Genomic DNA, 22,237 nt, shown 5'->3' on the forward strand with positions numbered 1-22,237 from the left:
GTGTTTTCACTCTCCAGCAACTTTTAATCACATTGTAAAATCCCAAATCCTTACCCTGATGTGCAAGACCCTCCCTGATCTGTCCCCTGGGCACCTTTTTCACCCTTGTTCACCACACATCACCCACACTACAACCTTGAAGTACCTCTGACACGTTTCTATTTCAGGGCTTTCCCGCTTACTATTCCCACTGCCTACAATGTTTGACTCACAAGGCTTTCCCCTCAGGCCATTCGACTGTCGCCTCCCCAGACAGACTGTCCCCGGATACCTTACAGGATGGAGGAAACTCTATCATTCTCTATCCCTTTGTTCTGCTTAATTTTTCTTTTTCTTATGATCTTGAACAATACCTGGCCTTACATTGTTGTGTACCTATTTTTTTATTTTCTCTGTTCTCCACTAAAATGTACGCTTCATGAGAGCAGGATCTTAGACTTCTGTTTCACTCCAGTGTCCCCAGCACCTAGAACATTGTCTAGCTCATAGTTGGTGCTCAAAAATTACTTGTCCAAATAAGTGATGAGTGAGTAAATTGACGAACTTAACAGTTTAGAAGCTGAGCCCATTTTGCATTGGCACTGGTGGGAAAAAGGAGTTCTGTTCAGGCAAACCCAGGGAAACAACTCAAATGTTGGTGCACGTCCATTTCCCACGGGCCAGGACGCTGTCCTGAGCAGCTAGAGGGTGGTGTTCTGACACATGATCTTGTTGGCTCCTTAAGATGACCTCTTAGAGGAGCACAGAGCATCTTGTTTCTTGGTTCTTTAAAAATAATCCTGTCCTAGGGGCCCCTGGGTCGCTCAGCCCATTAAGCGTCTGACTTCGGTGCAGATCATGATCTCGAGGTTTGCGAGTTTGAGCCCTGCGACAGGTTCTCTGCTGTCAGCGCAGAGCCTGCTTCTGATCCTCTGTCCCTCTCTCTCACTGCCCCTCTCTACTCCCTCCTCTCTCTCAAAAATAAATAAACATTAAAAAAATAATAATAATCCTGTCTTAATTAGGAGGTAACATGGAAATTCCTTTTTCATCACGGGTCATTGGTACTTTGCTAGAAGATCACTTGTGCAGCTAACTGCCCATGTTGGTACCAAAGTGTGATAGATGGTGTTCACTTCCTTGCTCTCCACTGGGCAGAATTCAATGTTATAACAACATCCTGTCCATCCCTCCCAATAAACCAGAGAATGTATTCAGTGAAGTTAGGACAAGTACCCAGCTGTCCAGAAAGGTAATCCAGCCCCAAGGTTATGGACTTAATAGTTCATAAAATCCCACAGATCCTATAAGTTTACTTAATTATCAAATCTTCTTGGCTAAAATATGTATATAGGTCTTTGTTGACTATATAATTCTAGTGCTCAGTTGGGATACATTCTAAAATCTAGTACATGGGGTGCCTGGGTGGCTCAGTCGGTTAAGCGGCCGACTTCAGCTCAGGTCATGATCTCACGGTCCGTGAGTTCGAGCCCCGCGTCGGGCTCTGTGCTGACAGCTCAGAGCCTGGAGCCCGTTTCAGATTCTGTGTCTCCCTCTCTCTCTAACCCTCCCCTGCTCATGCTCTGTGTCTCTCTGTCTCAAAAATAAATAAACATTAAAAAAAATTAAAAAAAATAAATAAAATCTAGTACAAAACATATTTCAAAGGTAACTTCTATTTATTTTTGCAAATGTAATTTTATTTTTCTTACATAAGTAATACTTTTTATTTTTGAAATCTTAGAAACTATAGTTAAACAATCAGAAGAGAACTGAAAATATCTATAATTACTACTGCACCATTGACATTGATTTGTATAACTTCCAGGTCCTTCTGAGAATACGTTTTGATGTAGGCATAACATTATTAAGTAGATAAGCTTCACATTCTTATACCGAGAAGATCCCCTGGAAAATACGGGGGTTAGAAGAAAAAACAAATGCTTTTGGGTAGATACGTTTCAGCAGCATTAATATCAAACTGACTGTTCACAAAAGTTCTGCCACTTGAATATCGCTTTAGCCATTTTTTGCCAAACAATAAAAAAAAAAAAAAGAAAAGAAAGAATGAGAAAAAAGAGAAAGTGTGTGCCGTGTGCCAGGCTGCTGTGATGCAAATACCGTCAGTTGACATAAAGTAATGGCCAGAATGAAAACCCCAAACACATATGGCTGGTAGAATATCTGTGGCTAATAATTATTTTTAAGGTTTTTTTTTTTGAGAGAGAGAGGGCACACACGCATAAATAAAACATTGAAAAATAACAGTAAGTCCTTTTGAACTTACTTTGCTTAAGAAGTAGTGGACCAAAGGGAAACATTCAAATATCATCTGGATTGAATCTAAACCAAACTCATAGTCCTTTTGAATTTTTGCTCTGAAGATCTGTGAGACTGAAGCAGGGTTTTCCACATTCGCAGAGATAGATGAAGGGTTTCTGGGTCGTGCTGTGAGCGTAACTGGTCATCAGAGGAAGTGGTACAGTCTGTCCGTAGGCTAGAACACACAGAGCGATCTCTACGTGCGCTTTGTATCTGGTGCCGCAAAGGCTTTAGGGATATGGGGTGAACAACACAGAAATGCATTCCACCCTCCTTGAGTTCACTGTCCAGTGAGATGACCATTAAACAAACAAGTACTTAGTCCCAAAGGAGAACAAATGACTTCAGTAGTGAATAACTGAAGAGCCAATCTTTGTCTCCAAGCTTCAGATGAAACCTCCCGGGGGATCCAGTGGAATGCCAAAGGTGAAGGAGGAGTTGGTCCCCACCTCAGCCCTTCCCCGGAACTTCTGGCAAGAGGCAACAGAACACCAAAGGCTCAGAGGCAGACATTCACAAAACTATAGGAAGACCTCTGTGGCTAAAGAATAAGTGAAGGAGAGGTAAGTTCTTGGTTTATTCTACTGCTATACACATAAACACCATTATAAATAGGGGTGGTGGATATTTACGAAGAGAATCATCAAGCTATGGTGTTAAATCGACAGAATACGAAATTCAGCCCCTTCTTTCTATAATTCTGATCAGCCCTCCTCAGTCTCCCTTCTTTGTTCCCACTTTGAAGGTTGATAAGCTGCATAGTTCTGTCTTTGGTCTTGGTCCTCTTTTGTTCTTATGCTGCACACTCTCCTTGAAGATCCCTGGTGTTTCTCAAACAAGTCTGATAGCCTTTGCCCATCCAGGACACTCCTCCCCTCTGTCTTCTCATGGGGTGCTCTCTCTTCCTTTAGGTTTCTGCTTGGATGTAACCTCTTCAGAGAGGCCTTCTGTGATCCCTTACCACTCTCTGTTCCCTTAATGTCCCGTACTTTTCTTGAGAGCACTGATATATCTGGCATTGCATGCTATTGTATTTCTAATTGTGGGTCTCCTTCCCACTCGAATGTAAGTTCCATGATGCCAGAACCTTCGTCTTCTGTTCACTGCTGCGTAAACATTCAGCTACCCATACCATGTTGCTGGTATAAAGTAAACAATAAATATTTGTGGCATGGATAGATTAATGGGTACGTGAATCAAGGATAAAATGCATTTCATGCTGTCAATGGATTGAGCTACTACCCACATGCCCACGACTCCAAAACCCAGACTTCCTGCCTTCTCTCTCTTGAGGGCCAGATCCACTCATCCAACTTCCTGTGGGACATCTGTGTTGTCATGATCTAGAGGCACTCAGATTAGCATACCCCGAATAGAACTCATCAACCCCAGTAACCTCATCGTGCTCTTCCTCTTGCGCTCCTTTCTTTTGTGATGTGAGTGACTCCACCGTCTGCCCAGTTGCCCAAGCTAGAAGCCTGAGAATCGTGTTCCGTTTCTTCCTCTCCCTTATCCTCTGCATTCGGTCACTAAATCCTAATGATTCTGTCCTTTTGACTTGATTCCATTCCTGTACAGCCCCACTGACAGCACATGATTCACTTGTTTCTCATTTCTTTCCTGAATTATTGCCCCTGACTAGCTGGCCTATCACGAATCTTGTCTCCACCAAATTCATGCTTTGCCATGCCGTAAGGAAAATCTTTCTACGGTACAACTGCACTCATGCTTAACATTCCCCAGCGGCTCTCCTTTGCTGTAAGGCAACAGTCAAGCTGCTACGTATGGCGTGCAAAGCCAATTAAAACTCAGCCCCCATCTAAATTCTAAAGCGTGTCTCTCACTAAGTCTCCTTTTGTCTCCATCTTGCTCCGCCACCACCATTCACACGAGCACAATGACGTGCCAGAAATATTTCCAATAAATATTTCTGGGTCACATTCTCAAAAAAGCATGTTTTTCTTGGTTTCTTGGTTGACCCTCAAGTTTCTGGATAAAAGGAAGGGTCCTTAGAGACAATGGGGCTCACAATGACCTCACTCCCGGCTAAAACCTTTCTGAAAGTCTGCCTCTTTGTGGAAGGTGGAGAGCTATGCTCTCTGAAGGAGCCTGATCAAAACTGTGAATGGAAGACCAGTCGTGTTCTCAATTTCTTCATTTCCAGGGAAGAGGTAAGCCTTCAATTTGTAATCAGGGGATCGTCCTGACACCGAGAACTTCTCCATCTCACTGACGTGCCTCCGTTGATACTGGAATTGTTTCCTTAAAGAAACATCATGCCTATCTCTACATGGGTCCACACAGCTTTCAAGCAGAATAGGGTATCTGGTTAGTCTTTATAAATCTAAATGGAATAACCAGGACCCACGAGTAGAAGCTCCAGTCATGCCTATTCATTCCTTGGACTTAATAAAAGGGATACATCCCTGGAAATTCAAGCTGTCCAACAAATGAATGAGCCGTCTGGCAAGGTAATGGGTGCCCCATCATTGAGGACAGGTGTTGAGTCAAATGAGCACAGATGTCCCTTCCTTACTCTGATATTCTTATTTGTCTCTGTTTCAAAGGATAATTACACAGTCCTCCATTTTACTTTGGCTGTAGAGATCTAGACTTTGGTTAACAGATGGTAAAACAGACTTCGAAACTAAAAGCCCAGGAATTATTGTGCCTATTTTTGTCAGTTGGTTTTGTGTAATCCTGAGATTAAAAAAAAAAATACTCCAAAGAAAGTTGTTTGTAGAATGAATTTCATCATAGCGAGTATTGTCACAGTAAAACATTCCCATGGCCAGTATATTGTCAAATCGCAAATGATGAGGCACTGTGATGAACTGATGAACACTTTTCAATGCATTAAATAATTTGGGCCTGTTTTTGAAGTTTACTGGAGTCTGACAAGAACACCTTTTTTTTCTTTCTTTCTTTTTTTTTTTACATTCTGTTGGTTGATTCTGTGAAATGAGCAGCTGTTTGATACAGACTTTTAAAGTTCCAGGTTTCAAAATTAAAGATCATAGAGAAGCTTTCAGTGAGTTTAAGGATTCAAGCTCGGACAAATTATATATAGTATTTGTTAGGATATACTTAGGGAAAGAGAAACCGTTTAGATATTTCAAACAGAGGGAACTTAATATAAAAATTGGTTCCAAGGGGGGGGGGAAAGGCTGGAGGAGCAAGAGGGAAAAAAAAAAAAATCAGGTTACTGAAAAGAGCAACCCCAGGAAAGCAGTTCCTCCCCGAGCCGGGGCTGCTGTGACTCAGGAGTCAGGAGTGGACACCCCAGAGCAGGCCTTGCTGGGAGCGGCCAGACCACAGCTGCAGCCGTGGGACCCCCCTGTCCCCCACCAGGAGCTGGCCTGACTGCTGTAGCTGCTGCCACTCTTGCTGCTGCCCCTTCCACCGAAACTGGCAGCCAAGATGGGAAGAGAGTCAGTTCTCTACTCTTTGTACCTTCCAGGGTCTCTTGGAGCCTGCATCCAACAGGAAGCAGGGGACAAGGGCCCAGGAAAGCATGGCCGGCAGGACCTCAGCCCCTAACTGTCCAGAGCAGTGCACAGAGGAGCGATTGAGCTAAGGGCACAGGGGCAAAGGTCACTAAAGCTTAGAGGCTGGTGACTGATGTGAAAATGTTGGGGTTCAGAGCAAACGGCTGCTAGGAAAGAATTCTTGAGACATCGTCAGTGCAAAAAGGTGGTTTTATTAAAGTGCAGGGACAGGACCCGTGGGCAGATAGAGCTGCCCTGGGGTTGTGACAGGTGACTGATTACATACCTTCAAGTTGGGAGGGGGTTAGGGACAGCGTAAGTCTCTGAGGAATTTTGGAAGCAAGGTTTCCAGGGCCTTGAGGGAGTTGGCTATTGTTTGGAAAAGGTCATTTATTACTGTTTAGTAAAACCTCCGTCATGAGACCCTTCAGATGTGTATCAGTGGGCCATATGCTGGGAGGTGATTGCTAATATATATCTTGGAGGTAGAGATAAAGGAAGTTCCCAAAGGAATTTCTATATGTTAAAGAAGACTTACAGCGTCCTGGAGATGGGGATAATGTTAAGCTAACATTGCCTTTTGCCCTTAGCAAAGTATTAACACCGAGGTAGCTGAGTTCCTAGAGGAAGGTCACTCCGCCTTTATCAAGGACTTGTCCTCGGGCTGTAAGTAGTAAGGAAATTTAATTTTTTCTTTTGCTTTCGTTTCCCACATCAGTGACTATTGTCCTAATTTTCAAAGAGGGGCTAACAGTGATTTCTGTCAAGAGTAAGCCAATTAGAATGGCACCAACCTCTAGCAAGATTCTAGAATAGGTGACTAAGTGATTGTGGGGACTGTTATTTTATTGTGTTTGATACCTCTGGAAACCAGAGAATTGCGAGGGCCAAATCTTAGCAATTCCGAAAATGGAAAATATGGGCCATCTCAGGGTTCAAGGGTCTGAGAAACTTGTTCCAAATCCGAAAGCAGACATTCTAGATGAGCATAGAGTCCCCTGGTCCATTAAAGTCCATGCATATGTAACATTTCACAGATGGAGAGGGCTTTTGAGATCTGGCAAGACCACCGAGATCTCCTTTATCTCTGTGACAGTGGCTGGGATTCAGATCACTGAGCGCCTTGTCTGAGGTCACACACCTGAAGTTGTCGAGGTGGGTGTACAAGTCAGCTTGCTGTCAGTGCTCTACTCCACGCCAGTCCCCATAAAGGATGGAGCACTATGCAGCTAGGTGGCATCTCTGTAAGGGTGATTATTGTCTTTGCTGTTGAGATGGAAGTTTTGCAGGGAATCATCCAAACCCTGGTTCTCCAGCCACTGTGTGACCCATGGCAAGCTTTGGTGAAGCATTGCAGGAGTCAGGAATGGGGTTAAGACGTGTCCTTGACATCAGGGACATGCCTGGGCAGGCTCGAGCCTGCTGGGTTCCCTTGGTTCCGTATCCTCTTCCTAGTTGGAACTAGAAACTGTGTTTGGAGACTACTGTTTACACTAAAGGTATTGCTTCCTAAATTTATTAAAGTTTGCCTGAATAAATTCAAGCATCACTACTGAAAGTAGCACCTAGTTCACCTCTAGGAAAATTTAATTAAGTCAAAAGGAAATTTGAAAGGAAAAATAGCCATGCCCACTGTCTTCGTTCATTGGGGCTGCTATGAAAAATACCACTGACCGGGTAGCTTATAAACAACAAAAATGTACTTCTCACCATTTTGGAGGCTGGAATCTGAGATCAGGGTGCCAGCGTGGAAGATGAGGGCCCTCTTCTGGGTCACGGACTTCTCCTGTGTCCTTGCATGGTGGCAGGGGCTACAGAACTCTGTGAGGTCTGTTTTATAAGAGCATTAATCCCATTCATGAGGGGTCCAGCCTCATGACCTGAGCACCGCCCAAAGGCCTCACCTCCCAGACCATCACATAAGATGTTAGAATTTCAGCATATGAATTTGGGGAGATGGAGGGGACACAAACGTTCAGACATACGCAAACCTAGCATCCACTTAACTGTCATTCACTAAACTGCCCCTTGTAGACCTGCTTTGTGCCTGGCTCTGACTCTGCCTTTTATATGCATTGCTTAAAGTCCTTAACCACACTTCTAGGGGCCCCTGGGTGACTCAGTCAGTTGAGCGACCAACTTGGGCTCAGGTCATGATCTTGCGGGTTGTGAGTTTGAGTCCCGCCTTGGTCTCTATGCTAACAGCTCGGAGCCTGTGTCTCTCTGGCGATCTGCCTCTCCCCCACTCTCTCTCTCTCTCAAAAATAAACATTAAAAAAAATTTAATAAATTCAAATAAAATCCTTACCACTCTCCTGTGTAGGTGTGATGTAAGGATTACCTGTCCTTTAAGGATAAGAAACAGATTCAGAGGGTTATCACATGCTAGTAGTGGTGAGGTTTGGGGGTGATGGGGGGGCGGGTCCGGAGCCGATGGCCAAGAAAGAATTCTTGAAAACGTCTTTGGTGCAAAAAGGTGATTTTTATTAAAGCACGGGGACAGGACTTGTGGGCAGAAAGAGATGCACTGGGGTTGTGAGGAATGGCTGGTTCTACACTATGGAGTTAGGGAGGCAAAGTCAAAATGGAGGCCTCCAGAGGGACTTTGATATGCCAAAGAGGACTCCTGAGATACCTGACGCCTTGTTATTGTCAAGCCAGTAAAGCGTCAACAGTAGGAAGGTAGGGGGTTCCCGGGGGAACTCTATACTCTGCATTTGCCCCAAGTGTCTGCCGATGGGCTGCAGGCCATGAGGAAATTCAACTTTACCTGCCATTTTCCTCTTGCCTTTGTTTCCCATATCATTATTGAGGGGTGATGTTCGAGTGTATAGGTTTCTGGAGATCAGGCTACTGACAAGATCACCTTTTTCTTGTAGCTTACTAAGTTATTTGTAAACTGATGGAGACCCATGTCCTGTATGACTGTGATCTCTATCGGCTGGCCATTTGTTTTCTTTCCTTTGTCCTTGAGGAGCCAGGGGTGCCTGGGGAATATCACACCTATCCCACCTGGGGAGGAGGGGTGCGGCAGCTTGCACCGAGCCCTCAGCCCACCCCACACTGCTTCATCGGTAGAAGAGGAAAGTCTGAGAGCTGAACCGAGTCCCTCTTCCCACTCGGATACACCTGGTTTATGTCACTTTTTTTTTTCTGGAAAAGTCACAGGAATTGTACCTCAAGGATAGTACTCGAAAATGCATTTGTTAAAGAAATAGAAATCCATTTATAAACACGAGTCGATATCACGTTCTAATAAAATAAAACGGGCTCTTAGGTGCTTGCAGTGAACTTCTGAAATATTTATGTGGCTCCCAGAGAGAGGTTATTTCGCCACTGATGAGATTCTGGGACTTCATTAACCTTAATAAAATTACGTCTGATTCTTTAAATCAAGCAAGAATAGCGTAAAACTGAGGACAACTTCTGGCTTAGAGTAGAACATTGCCCATGGCTGGGGGACATGTCACTGTAATGATACTAAGTATTTGGAAGGGCTGGTGAACATTTGCAATCTGCAGTTAGTGGGAAACCAACCGTAAGGCTAATGTGTTACTGTGCTAGGAATCTATTTTATTGAAGACAAATGATCTCTTTGGGTAGATATTTTAAGAAAGGAGGTTACATTTTTTCTTGTTACGTTTATTTCCAAAGTATCCTCACTAACTGCAGCAGAGGTTGGCTATTTCTGTAGAGGAGCAGGGAGTAAACATTTAGGCTTTGCAGATCACATGCCTCTCTGTTGCACCTATTCAACGTTACCACTGTAGCGTGAAAGTACCTCAGACAATAGGGAAAAGAATGAAAATGGCTGTGCTCCAATAAAACTTTATTTACAAAGTGGGAAGCCAGGGAGAGGACTATAGTTTGCCCACCTCTGGACTACAGTGTTAGAAGGCACCATCATAAAAGTTACTTCTACCTATATGCCCAAGAGACTATCAAACCAAAGAAGCCTAGTGACATTTATTAATTTTTTATGTCACTGTACATACTGGGACATGCGAAGCCAACACAGAATATGACGTTTATGTAATGTGTTACCGTACTTAATTTAAAGGATTTGGATGAAATCTTTGGTGTTAATTTCTCTGTTGTATTTCTTAGTGGCTTTGCATAAAAACAAAAGAATCTAGACGCAAGTGATGGAAAGAGGCCAGGATGAGTTTCCAGGTGTTCAGAATCTAACAACTGATGGCAGTGCTAGATCAATATTCAATTAGGAGATAATGAGTCTCTTTCCAGCTTCCATATTCTGTCATCTCTGAGACTAGAATTGTGCAGGTTAGGGGCGGGCTGATTTCACTTCAATAAGTTATTAGAATTTTCTGTGACCAAAGTATATGCTAACTCTTCTAAAGTGTTAATCGAGATTAAGCAATTTTGGGGGCACCTGGGTGGCTCAGTCGGTTGAGCGTCCGACCTCGGCTCAGGTCATGATCTCATGGCTTGTGAGTTCAAGCCCCACGTCGGGCTCTGTGCTGACAGCTCAGAGCCTGGAGCCTGCTTCATATTCTGGGTCTCCCTCTCTCTCTCTCTCTGCCCTCTCCCACTCATGCTGTCTCTCTGTCTCTCAAAAATAAATAAAATAAACATTAAAAAAATTAAAAAAAAAAAGATTAAGCAATTTTTCATGAAGTTTCTTGGTTTTGTGTCTATGTTTAACCACTGAATGGAAGTATCGTCTTTTAGACAGCCAATAATAACATATTCAATAAGGTTTAGTGACAATAATAAATTAATTCAATTATAGGTCTTTTCCGTAGAGATTTTTTAAGGGTTATGTTTCTTATAAAAAAAATGACACTCATTTTACATATTTTTCTTAGTTATGATGGAGAATCTCTATGATAATATGAAAAATTCATTATATCATTCCTTGGAACCTTGGTTATCAATCTCATTACGATGTCATAGCAGGTTAGAGGTTGGAGCTCAACTGTAGGTAAAGAGAAGAGATAACTTTGAAAATGTAAAAATCATTTTGAAATCAAAGTTATTTTCTAATTGAATTTAGTAATAACAGTTTGACTTCATGCAGTGGATTAGCCTTTGCCTATTCTTTTCCAACTGTGGCCTCTTCCGCTCGGCAATATCCAAGGGCAGTAGGAAGGCTGTGGCCATCCTTCACCCTGTGTACTCTGGGATGCAAGGCTCACGTCTTCCACTTCTCCCTGGGTTCCTTGGCCCTCGAGTCAAACTGTCCTCCAAGGACTCCAAGGTGGCCAAGCCTAGCTCCTCCAAAGGCTTTCCAGACCATGGCTTGAGAATGAATAAGGCTGATGGGCCCTTCTGATCCGTGTCCTGCTTTGCCTCCTATGCCTACGGTGGCCCTTGCTCTCCTGGAGCAAGGCACCAACACTTCTTACAGAATGTGACAGCTTTACTCACTCGGCCCACAGACCCCTTGCCTATCCTGGCTGGTGGGGATGTGTGAAAGTCAGGCGTGTGATCAGTAGGGACAGGGGTCACTTTCCGAGATTGTGGTGATTTCAGCCTAGAGTTCAAGAGAAGACAGAGTGATCTGGAAGACATGCTGTTCCCTCTTTATGTTATCAAATTCCAAACTGTGAATTTTATATGACCCCCAAATGGAATACTGTTCACATGTTCTGGAATTCCCTATTCTCCCTATGTGAGACTTGCATTTGTGGCCATTATCAGTGAAGCAAAATGATGACTTTGTGACAATCATTGGAAACCAGTAATCACAGGTCACAGGATGCATGTTCCAGGACCATGCGTAAGTGATATAACAAGGCATTGAATAAGTGCAGAGGTGAGATTCGTATGGTTTCAATATAAACAAGTTCCAAAGGATCGTAACATTGTGAGTAATAACAACATTGCAACCCTTTGCTGTAGTGGAAAATAAAAAATTATCCAGAAGTGGCACATCCAACAATAAAGAACGTGAGTGATGATTCCTGGATCTTTGCAGAAAAAGATGGTCCCTGGACATTGGCCAGACTGAATAGTAAATACACCCCCAAAGTATCTCTTCCACTCCTTCACATTATTCTGCATCTTTATTGATAAATTCCTATACTTTCCAGGGGCCTACACATTTTGTAAAACTATTTAATCAAAGTCCTTAGTTAGACAGGGCCTTGCAAAAAAATTTTCCCTGGGTGCCATATTCCACACATGGGGCAGCTCTGCTTAGTTGTGACCTTTTCTTTCAGAGTGAATAAGTATTAATTGACTCACTGCATTGTACCGTGTTCTATGACAAATGCTGTGAGGCCACACCTTATCAAAACCTGTAGGATGCAACCACTGCCCTCAAGAGCCATGGTTTTTCTGGCTACACACAATTAAACACATGAAGCGGATCAAGGGAACTAGAAGACCAGACATTAGATGGCACTTATTAAATCTCAAAACTCGGCAGAAATGGTTAATGCTTGGGGTTCAGGTAGGGCCAAACGCAGGCTGGACTGGTATCTCCAGGAAGGCTGGTGGCACTTAACACAGGCCCTAGGCCTAGGCTGGGTGTAGAAGGCCTCAGCAAGATACAGGCGACAGGTTGGGCAGTGGCAGCAGTGGGAACCCCTTGAGGAGGGAGCCCCACTTCAGGGTTCAGACTCGAAGACATTCTGAACCGAGGAAGGCATAGCCCCTGGCCCTGAAGAGCATTTGACTGGCCTGGAGTGGGGTGGTGAGCTATTAGGAAAACACTGTGAACAGGAGATATTGATAGAACTCCTTTTGGGGTATAAGTCTCTCATCAGAAATATCTTGGTCGGGGGCATCTGGGTGGCCCAGTCGGTTAAGAGTTTGGCTCAGTCATGATCTCACGGTTTCGTGAGTTAGAGCCTCACGTCCGGCTCTGTGCTGACAGTGTGGGGCCTGCTTAGGATTCTCTCTCTCCCTCTCTCTCTGCCCCCCCCCCTCCATTTGTGTATGGTTGTGCTCTCTCTCAAAAATAAAAAAATAAACATTAAAAAAAAAAAAAAAAGACATCCTCTTGGTGGTTTCTTCAACACCCATTTCTTGGCATAGACCTAGCCCAACAACCACTCTCTTCCCTGTCTCTCTCTCCACCTTGTTCCTATCCTCCCACCCCCTACTGGCAGGGTGTGATTTCAGTGCTTTTCTGCCTGCCATGTTCTCTAAGCATGAACGCTGGTTTTTCACCTTGCACTCCGAACCAAGCCTCACGGAGTGCTCATATGATGGCATGAGCCCCAGATGTGACATCAGAAGACCGGTGGCCGAGACTAGGTCTGTCACTTGCTGGCTCTGTGACCTTGGGCAGGTTACTGGATGCCTCTGAACTTCTGTTTCTTTATGCATGGACATGGTGATGCTTTACTACTTACTTTAGAGGGCGTGGTGAGGAGCAAATGACGTTCTTGAGCTTAAGAGAATAGTTTCTAATACTTAAATAGAGCTTACTTGGTGCCAGGCAATCGTCTAAGGGCTTTAGATATACTAAGTATTTTAATTCTCACAATAACCTTGTGAAGAAGAAACTATTATGATTACATGTGCACTGGGGAAGCTTAGGCACAGAGAGATTAAGTAATTTCCCAAAGCTTACCGCATTCATTCAGGGTAAGCGCTGGGAGTTAAACCCTGGGGAGTCTGGTTCCAAAATCTATTCCCTTAACAAGCACATTATACTGTTTATCTAATAACAATACGAGAGAACACTTAATTCAAGGCTCACTACTTGTCCGATACTGTACCAAAGGTCCAGTTAATTCATTTAATCCTCACAATAGCCCTTTGAGGTATCTATGAGGCAGGGGGCGTTACTAACTGTCGGAAAATGATTTGTAAAAACTTCCACATTTAGGAAGAGAGAGTAGATGAAGCCTTCCCTATTCTTCCCGCTGAGTACAACTGAAATCCTGTGCCGTGTATATAAAACAAACACAAGAAGAATTTGAAAGGTGGAGATGAGAAGGCAGATCAACTGGGGACCTTGGAATCAGAGGAGCAGGATGCTTTGAGTTACCCGAGTTTTCTGTTTTGCCTCATCTATCCCAGAGCTGGGGTGAAGAAGCTGGCAGCCTGGAAAGGCCAATGAGTGTGGCCCCCCGAGAGCCCCAACGGAAGCCTGCTCTTGGGAGCCAAGGGAGCAGCCTAACAAGACGGAGACCTTTATCGACAATAGCTGCTCTCCTGCAGCCAAACCCTGCACAGGAATCTGGGAGCCCGCTCTCACCCATGCCAGTGAGGCCCATAGGGAAGCCTGGACTTCTACCCTTGTGAGGCTTCAACAAGGAGCCCAAACCTCTCTGCCGGGGCTTTCATCCCCCGAAGGTAACGAGGCCCCCTCTGTGTAGTCGTGTCAATGGAGACCAGTTGGGCACCCTGGACTTCCGTCTCCATCCGGAAGTGCTGAGGCGCCCCTCCCCATCCCGACTGGGATGGTGTCAGAGAAGGCCTCATGCAGAATCAGGACTTTCAGCACTGCCCAGCGGTAGTGAGCCCCCCCCCCCCCCCCACCCCGAACATGCCCGCCATGATGTCAGTGGCGACCATGAGAGGAGCGGTAATGAGGCACCCCCTCTTCTGCCCGGCTGGGGCGATATCAGTGGAGGCCCAGTCCCCCGCGATCCTCTCATGCCCCGCAAGCTGGGGCATCAACAAAGGCCAAGTGGAAAACCTGAACTTCACCCTCAGCTGGCAGTAATGAAGTTGTCCCCTCATCTTCCCCTGCCAAAGTAGTGTCAGAGGAAGCCAGACAATATGAAGGTTTAAACAAGGTTCAGAGTCTCATAACAAACTAGTCCAAATGTCCAAGAAAAAGAAATTGCTCATTATACCAAGGGCAGGGAAGAGCTCAGACTAAATGAAAAAAGACAAGCAATAGATACCAACACCAAGATGACAGAGATGCTGGGATTATCTGACAAAAATTTTAAAGCAGTCATCACAAAAATGCGTCTGTGGCTTATTTCACTCAGCATAATGCCCTCTGGGGAGGCCTTCCTTAGGAAGGAGAGTGAAAAGAAGAAAATTAGGTCCACATGTGCTCATTTGCCCTTCTTTTTCCCTCTGATATCTTGAAGAAATGTACGTACTTTGACAGTTTTCTGAAATACAGTGTTCCAAGTGTTCCCTGAACGTAAACCGTCAGGATTTCTCTAAATCCATTTAAACTAATCTCTTAATAATTTAAAATGTATGTGACCGGGGCATCGGTTTAAAGATATTTCCAGGTTTCTCATGGATTTGCTTTCATTTTCTTGTCAACAACTCATTTGACGCAATTTGCCTCTTTCGTGCCCTCACATTTCCTTTTCTGATGGTTTCAGCCAAAGGTAGAATTTTTTTTTTTTAATTTTTTTTTCAACGTTTTTTATTTATTTATGGGACAGAGAGAGACAGAGCATGAACGGGGGAGGGGCAGAGAGAGAGGGAGACACAGAATCGGAAACAGGCTCCAGGCTCTGAGCCATCAGCCCAGAGCCCGACGCGGGGCTCGAACTCACAGACCGCGAGATCGTGACCTGGCTGAAGTCGACGCTTAACCGACTGCGCCACCCAGGCGCCCCAGCCAAAGGTAGAATTTAACAGGGTTGTACCCCTGAGATTTCCAGTCATAGCGTCATGCTGTTCATCCCTGTGGGTTTTGTCTGTTACCTCTACTAGATGAATTAGTAAGAACTCCTGCATCTTTGAAGAATCTTGGCGATCACGAACAATCTCCTGTTTTCCTTGCCAGTTTTATATCTGTCCTCCACATCTTTCTCAAACTATAATCTTGCTTTGCCACGCTTTTCTTCTTTATTTCCATCATGGGATTTTGCTGGTAGCCTCTTCCTGTCATCGCACTGGAAACACATTATTATTTTTATTTCTTGTCCTTGAGAATAATAAAAAAAAAAAAGATAAATATATTTCAACACCACAGGACACTTTCTTCTTTTTCCAAATTGCCTTAGAACTAATGTTTCACATCAAATGCCTTATAGAACACAAATCTCAAAATCAATTAAGAAATTTTTTTTACTGAAATTAAGGGTGCCAGAATGATTATATAGAATCTTCTTTCCTATTCTCAAGTACTTAGAAAGAAATGCCTTCTAAGCAGGAATGGAAGTCAGACATATTTGGGATTAACATGAGGTCCCTGTGGAATCGTATATCGTGGAGGTCTGCTGTGTCCCGAGAGTCTTGCAATAGATGATTTCAGTTGCCCGACCAGTGCCAGGCATCCACACTGAAGTGTGTTGGGACAGTGTTGGTTGAAGTCTGAGTGCTCTCATCCTTCATTTTTCTGATGAAGCAGCCTCAGCAGTGAAGCAGTCTTGAGTAACCATCATATCTCAGGCTGCGAGACTCTGAGGTATTTATTCATGAGATTTGATTTTATTCTCCCAGAGCTGGCTGCTGATTTAGAGAGCAAATTCCACTCCACTCGGCTCCACTGAGCATAAAGAACTTATTTTAAGTTCTAGACAGCTTCTGGAATCCTAGGGAAGTTGGGCCTCCTCTGACAGGAAGTGGGAGCTGGGAATCCAAGGAGCTGTCTCCAGATCTCTCTCTCTCCTGCGGTCTCTCATGTGTCTATCTGCTCTCCCTGTGCCTCACTTCTTGCTCTCTCTCCTTCTCCCTGTCATTTCATTCTCTTTCACTGCGAACCTGTACCTCAAAATGTCCACCAGCCCCAACATTGCATCATCTCCTTCCTGCCCAACATCCTCCTGTAGCCTAACTCTGTCTCTCAGAGTTCTGATTCCAAATCCCCGAGGAAGAAATTCAGTCTCGACACTGTCTTTTAGAGCCCTGCTGTAAACTTCTAGAAAGCCTATCGATGTGATTTAATCAGTGACTTTCTCATTGACTCAAGACAGAAGCAGTGCACAAGATTAGATTATATGAAAAAAGATGGGGCAATTGTTTAAAAAATTTTTCTTCGAGAGCACGCGAGTGTGGGAAGGGCAGAGAGGGAGGGGGGACAGAGGATCTGAAGCAGGCTCTGTGCTAACAGCAGCGAACCCAATGTGGGGCTTGAACTCACAAACTGTGAGATCATGACCTGAGCTGAAGTCAGTTGGACTGAACCACCCAGGTGCCCCCGGGAAATTGTTTAAAATACTAGTGTGTTCTCTAAGGACACTTACTTTTTTTTTTTTTTTTTAGGTTTGTTTATTTATTTTGAGAGAGAGAGATAGATCATGCATGCAATGAGGGAGGGGCAGAGAGAGAGGGATGCAGAAAATCCCAAGCAGGCTCAACACTCGCAGTGCGAGCCCGACTTGGGGCTCGATCTCACGAAACAGGAGGTCATGACCTGAGCTGAAATCAAGAGTCAGGTGCTTAACCGACAGAGCCACCCAGGCGCCCCACTAAGGATACTTGTTTGTTATATTTTGGTAATACCTTTCAATAAGGCTTAATATTTGCTGTACAGGGAGAAGTTTCTTACAATTCAGTCTGAGCCAGACGAGGACCCTTTATTCTCTCTTGCAGTAGAGTCTGTGGGAGCTGCTATGTAATTGAGAGGATTATGGCATTTGGGGGATTGGACTACTGGAGAGAGCAATGGGTTGATAATTGAGAGCCCAAAGATTATGCCCGGGTCCCAACATAATACTAATTTATTAGATTACTAAATTACAAATTTATATTTGTAAATACAATTTATGTTTAGTATTACTAAAATACTAAATACAAATCAAGTCATTTTCTGGGCCTCTTTTTCTTTCTTTCTTTCTTTCTTTCTTTCTTTCTTTCTTTTTTCATTTATAAAATGATGGGGCTTGTGTTAATCAGTGATTCTCAAATTTTTGGAGTATGAAAACTTTTCTTAATTTCAAAAAGTTATGGATAACACGTGATATGGTGTTGATTTTGTTGCCCAGTGAAAGAAATTAAAACAAACAAACAAACAAACAACCTGTAAACCCTGGTTCCAATACTTGTAATAATTCCAGAACCTTTGGGAGTCCAAATCTCTGGGGTTCCACAGCCTGGAACCCCCGGTTTAGCTGAGTTTGAGGTCCCTCCAGGCTCTGATATTCTCGTATTCAAGTCAAGCAAATATGGGCTCCTTAGAAAAACATTCATTTATTCAAGAGGAAAGCTAACATTCAATACTACCAGATCTGAGAAAAGCATGAGTTTTTGAGAGAGGTGAATTGAGGCAGATTTCAGGGTGTACAAATCTGAGCTGAGAAGATGGGAGGAAGAATCAATACTAGTCGCAGTGGGAGTGGGGTGACATGATGGCGAACAAGGTTCCAGAATGTGGCTCATGCCAGGAAGAGGGTCAGATGCCATGATCACTAACAGAAAGAGGCAGAGGAGAGGCAATCTCACCCCCAAGGCAAGGTGGATTAACTCTTCCGGCCTTAAGTGAATATATTATATATTAGTATATTAAATATAAAATAATATCTTTTTTGTTTTCAATGTTTATTTTTGAGAGACAGCGAGAAACAGCATGAGTCGGGGAGGGGCAGGGAGAGAGGGAGACGCAAAATCCGAAGCAGGCTCCAGGCTCTGAGCTGTCAGCACAGAGACCCACGCGGGGCTTGAATTCACGAACTGTGAGATCATGACCTGAGCCAAAGTCAGATGCTTAACTGACTGAGCCACCCAGGCGCCCCAATAGAAAATAATATCTTAATGTAATATGATAATATAAGTAATAATATGTACTCATATGTGTTATGTCAATTAATATTCATCTGTAAAAGCACCAGGGCAGTGTATGGTATAGAGTAGGCTGGTCTCCCCGCTCCTCCTTAATCACATCGACAGTTGAAGTGTTAACGAAAGCCTTCTAGTTAGACTTCTCTAAAGACGAACACCAACTGAGTTGACGTCACGACATTACTGGCAATGTCTTAGGGTAATGTCTACAATATATGTACAAGAGAGAGGCTCACGGAAAAATACATTCGTGAAGCGTGCCCCGACACTGTCCCTTTTATGTTTTCAATACTTTGCATGCTTCATATCAAAGAAGAGATTGATTCTGAAAGACATGCTGCCTCACAGCACTCTTCATGAATTTCAAAGGAGATCTGAACTTGACAGTGTACGTTTCCCAGAGTTACATACAGATATGGGTATTAGGTTGAGGATATCAGGTCAAATTTCTACCCCGATAGTCATCTAACTGCAAGGAGAAGCAAGATGGGCAAATAGGGAAGATTCTTGAAAAATCTTTGAGGCTATTTATTCTCAGGGTTTTAAAAAGTTACTAATATTTCAATTCCCATGTTCTAATAAACATTCCCTCTCTCTCCATGCTCCAGCAACCTCAACTGTAGAAACTCTAAGAGGGGCACCTAAGTGCCTCAGTTGGTCATGTCCGACTCTTGATTTCCTGAAGTCGCGATCTCACAGTTTGTGAGTTCGGGTCCTGTGTTGGGCTCTGTGTTGACAACACGGAGCCTGCTTGAGATTCTTTCTCTCCCTCTCCCTCTGCCCCTCCCCTGTTGTCTCTCTCTCTCTCTCTCTGTCTCTCTCAAAATAAATAAATATGTTTTTTAAAAAAACACAAAGTTTCTAAGAAAGTGTCAGTTCAAATGCGAACCAAACTGAAATGTGGTAATATTCTGAGCAGCCATGGGATGTAGGAAAAGCAGAGCCTCTGAATATTCTATTTCCTTTCTAATATGAATCAAATCATATTACTTCAGCGAGGCGATGAAAAAAATGTTCAGTGAACACTTCCGTGAAAAAAGTTCGTATATTCATTTATCATGAGTGTTGTGTTCTGTTTTCAGAATCAACCAATAGGCAAAATATGTTCAAAGAACAGAATGTGTTTTAATCTAATCATCGAAAACTGCAAATTGATGCTATGGCTGATAGAAGTTGAAAGTGGAGAGAGGAGGAAGAAGAAAGGAGAGTTCCAGAGGGAGAGAGAGAGAGAGAGAGAGAGAACAGAGAAAATAATGGGGAAAGCTTATTAAAGAAACAGAAGAAAAGTTCCCCCAAATAAAGGGCATGTCTCCAGCCTGAAAGGTCGGACTGATTGTTTAGCTCAGTGAATAAAAAATATGTCCACCGTAAAGCTACGACACTGAAAGTTCGAATCCCCAGGGATGGAGAGAAGATTCCCCAGAACTTCCAGATAGAGAAAGAGAAAATCAATGTACATACACAGCCTTGGTTATAAGAGTGGCATTGTTTGTAGCTTATAAATCTCACTACTCACAGAGAGCTTTTCTTCCACTTGAGCTGATACCGTGCTCCTAAAGACCTGTCTTCTAAGTTTTACCTCTGATTGCTTCTCTGACAGTCCTTCTTATTCCCCGCCCCCGTTGAAAATATTGCTACAAGTTTCTATCAAATATTCAACGTGACCTCTTCTCCCTTTGACCCATTTCCAGATCTGACACAAGTGTGCACTGGCCTGGATCCGCCTCCTCTTGGTTAAGGAGCCATCTCTACAGTCATCCTCTGTCCTGGGCAGTGGCAAGTGTGGATTTTCTTAGCCCAGGCCAGCTGACCTCAGACAGCAGCGTTATCTGCGGAGACCGACCCCAACCTGCTCTTGGCACGCCGACATGTTGACAACACCTCTTCTTCTGCTGCTGGAAGCAGATACAGTCTGCAAACACCATCACACCATCATGAGAATTCTCTCGGCCTCTTCCCACACCACGGACCCGTCCACACAGCATTACCATCAGGCAGGCAAGCTGAGGCAGCGAGAATCTGCTTATGCTGACAGCCGACGCGTGGGTGGGTAGGCACCGTGCCCTAGAAGCAAGTACTATTAAGGCTTAAGGATGGAGGCTTGAATTTATATATTTGTATAAGATCAACCCCCCCTCCTTCCTTTGTTCTGTCTCTGCGCTCCCTCATTTCCCTTGAATCTCTTTCATGATGGTAGATTCAATAGGACCTACTCCAGGGTGCTGTTAGGCAAGGATTTCTACTTCTTCCCATTAGCATTTCATTGTTCCATAGGTTTTAGGTGTTCCTGTGCCCTGCTAGCCTGAGGACACCAGAAACTGTTCCAATGGTCACTTCTACCAGTTAGTGTTTACTACATAACACATTGCCCCTTGATGGCTTAAAATAACAACCAGTTTTTAGCTCACAACTCTGCCGTTTGGCCATTTGGACTGAGAGCATGTAGATAGTTCTGGCTGGGGATTCGCTGGTTGAAGGGCCTCAGTTGAAATGGCTTATCTCTACTTTGCACAGTTTCTCATCTTCCAGCAGGCTATCCCAGAATGGTCACCTGGTGACTGCAGTTTTCCAAGAACAAAACATCGGAAGTTGCAAGGCCTCTTCCCCCCACCCCTAGTTTTGCTGAGAAATAATTGGCATATATCATTATATAAGTTCAAGGTGTAGCACATGATGGTTTAATTTACATATGTCATGAAATGAGCACCACAATAGGTTTAGTTAATATCCATCTTCTCATATAGATACAATAAAAAGAAAAAAATTCTTACAACGAGTGTTCTTAGGATTTACCGTCTTAACGATTTTCCTAGATATCATCCAGCAGCGTAGCTAAAGTCATCATGTACGTTACATCCCTAGTGCTTATCTATCTTACTACTGGAGGTTTGTACCTTCTGACCACCAATTCCCTCTCCCTTCCCTCTTGCCTCAAGCAGCTACAAGGCTTTTTCCATATCTCTTTTCTTACGAGTTTGATTTTTTAAAATTTTTCATTAGAGTCTACGTATAAGTGAGATCATACAGGATTTGTCTATCTCTGACTTATTTCACTTAGCATAATTTCTTCAAAGTCCATCCGTGTGTTGTAGATGATAAGACTTCCTTTTTTTATGGCTTACTAACCTTCCATTTTACACACACACACACACACACACACACACACACGTATGCGTGTGGGCCACCTCTTCTTTATCCATTCATCCATCAGTGGACACTTAGGTTATTTCCAAGTCTTGGCTATTGCAAATAATGCTGCTAGGAACATGTCGATGCAGATATAGTTTCAAGTTAGTGTTTTCATTTCCTTTGGATATATTCCCAGAAGTGGAATTGCTGGATCATACAGTAGGTCTATTTTTAATTTTTTGAGGAAACTCCATACTGGTTTCCATAGTAGTTGCACCAATTTCCAATTCCACCAACAGTGCACAAGGGTTCCCTTTTCTCCACACCCTCACCAGCACTTGCTATCTCTTGTCTTTTTGATGATGGTCATTCCAGCAGGCATGAGGTAATGACTCAGTGTGGTTTTAATTTGCATTTCCCTAATGACCAGTGATATTGAGCATCTTTTTATGTACCTGTTGGCTTTTTGTAGTTTTTCTATGGAAAAATGCCTCTTCAGGTCCTTTGATCATTTTTTTTAAGTTGGATTATTTGTATTTTTAACTATTGAGTCGTATGAGTTCTTTGTGTATTTTGGACATTAGCCCCTTAGGTAGTTTGCAAATATTTCCCCCATTCTGTAGGTTATCTTTTCACTTTGTTGATGGTTTCTTTTGCTGTGCAGAAGCTTTTGATGCGGTCTCAATTTATTTTTGATTTTG

General features: G+C 43.5%; 1 long non-coding RNA gene across 3 annotated transcripts; it reads left to right on the plus strand.

Annotated features, from left to right (window-relative positions):
- Positions 1 to 1,662: 1,662 nt before the first annotated feature.
- LOC121038674 (uncharacterized) lies at positions 1,663 to 21,914 on the plus strand. Of its 3 annotated transcripts, XR_005794442.1 has the most exons (3): positions 1,667 to 2,864; positions 4,466 to 4,772; positions 20,099 to 21,914. It is a non-coding gene; the product is annotated as an uncharacterized LOC121038674 (long non-coding RNA). The 3 variants fall into 3 exon arrangements; XR_005794441.1 differs by lacking the exon at positions 20,099 to 21,914 and having other exon boundaries at positions 1,663 to 2,864; positions 4,384 to 5,188; XR_005794440.1 differs by lacking the exon at positions 20,099 to 21,914 and having other exon boundaries at positions 1,668 to 2,864; positions 4,466 to 5,188.
- The last annotated feature ends 323 nt before the right edge of the window (positions 21,915 to 22,237 follow it).

The sequence above is a fragment of the Herpailurus yagouaroundi genome, unplaced genomic scaffold, assembly GCF_014898765.1.
Source record: "Herpailurus yagouaroundi ecotype Mexico unplaced genomic scaffold, PumYag 166, whole genome shotgun sequence".
Taxonomy (NCBI): domain Eukaryota; kingdom Metazoa; phylum Chordata; class Mammalia; order Carnivora; family Felidae; genus Herpailurus; species Herpailurus yagouaroundi.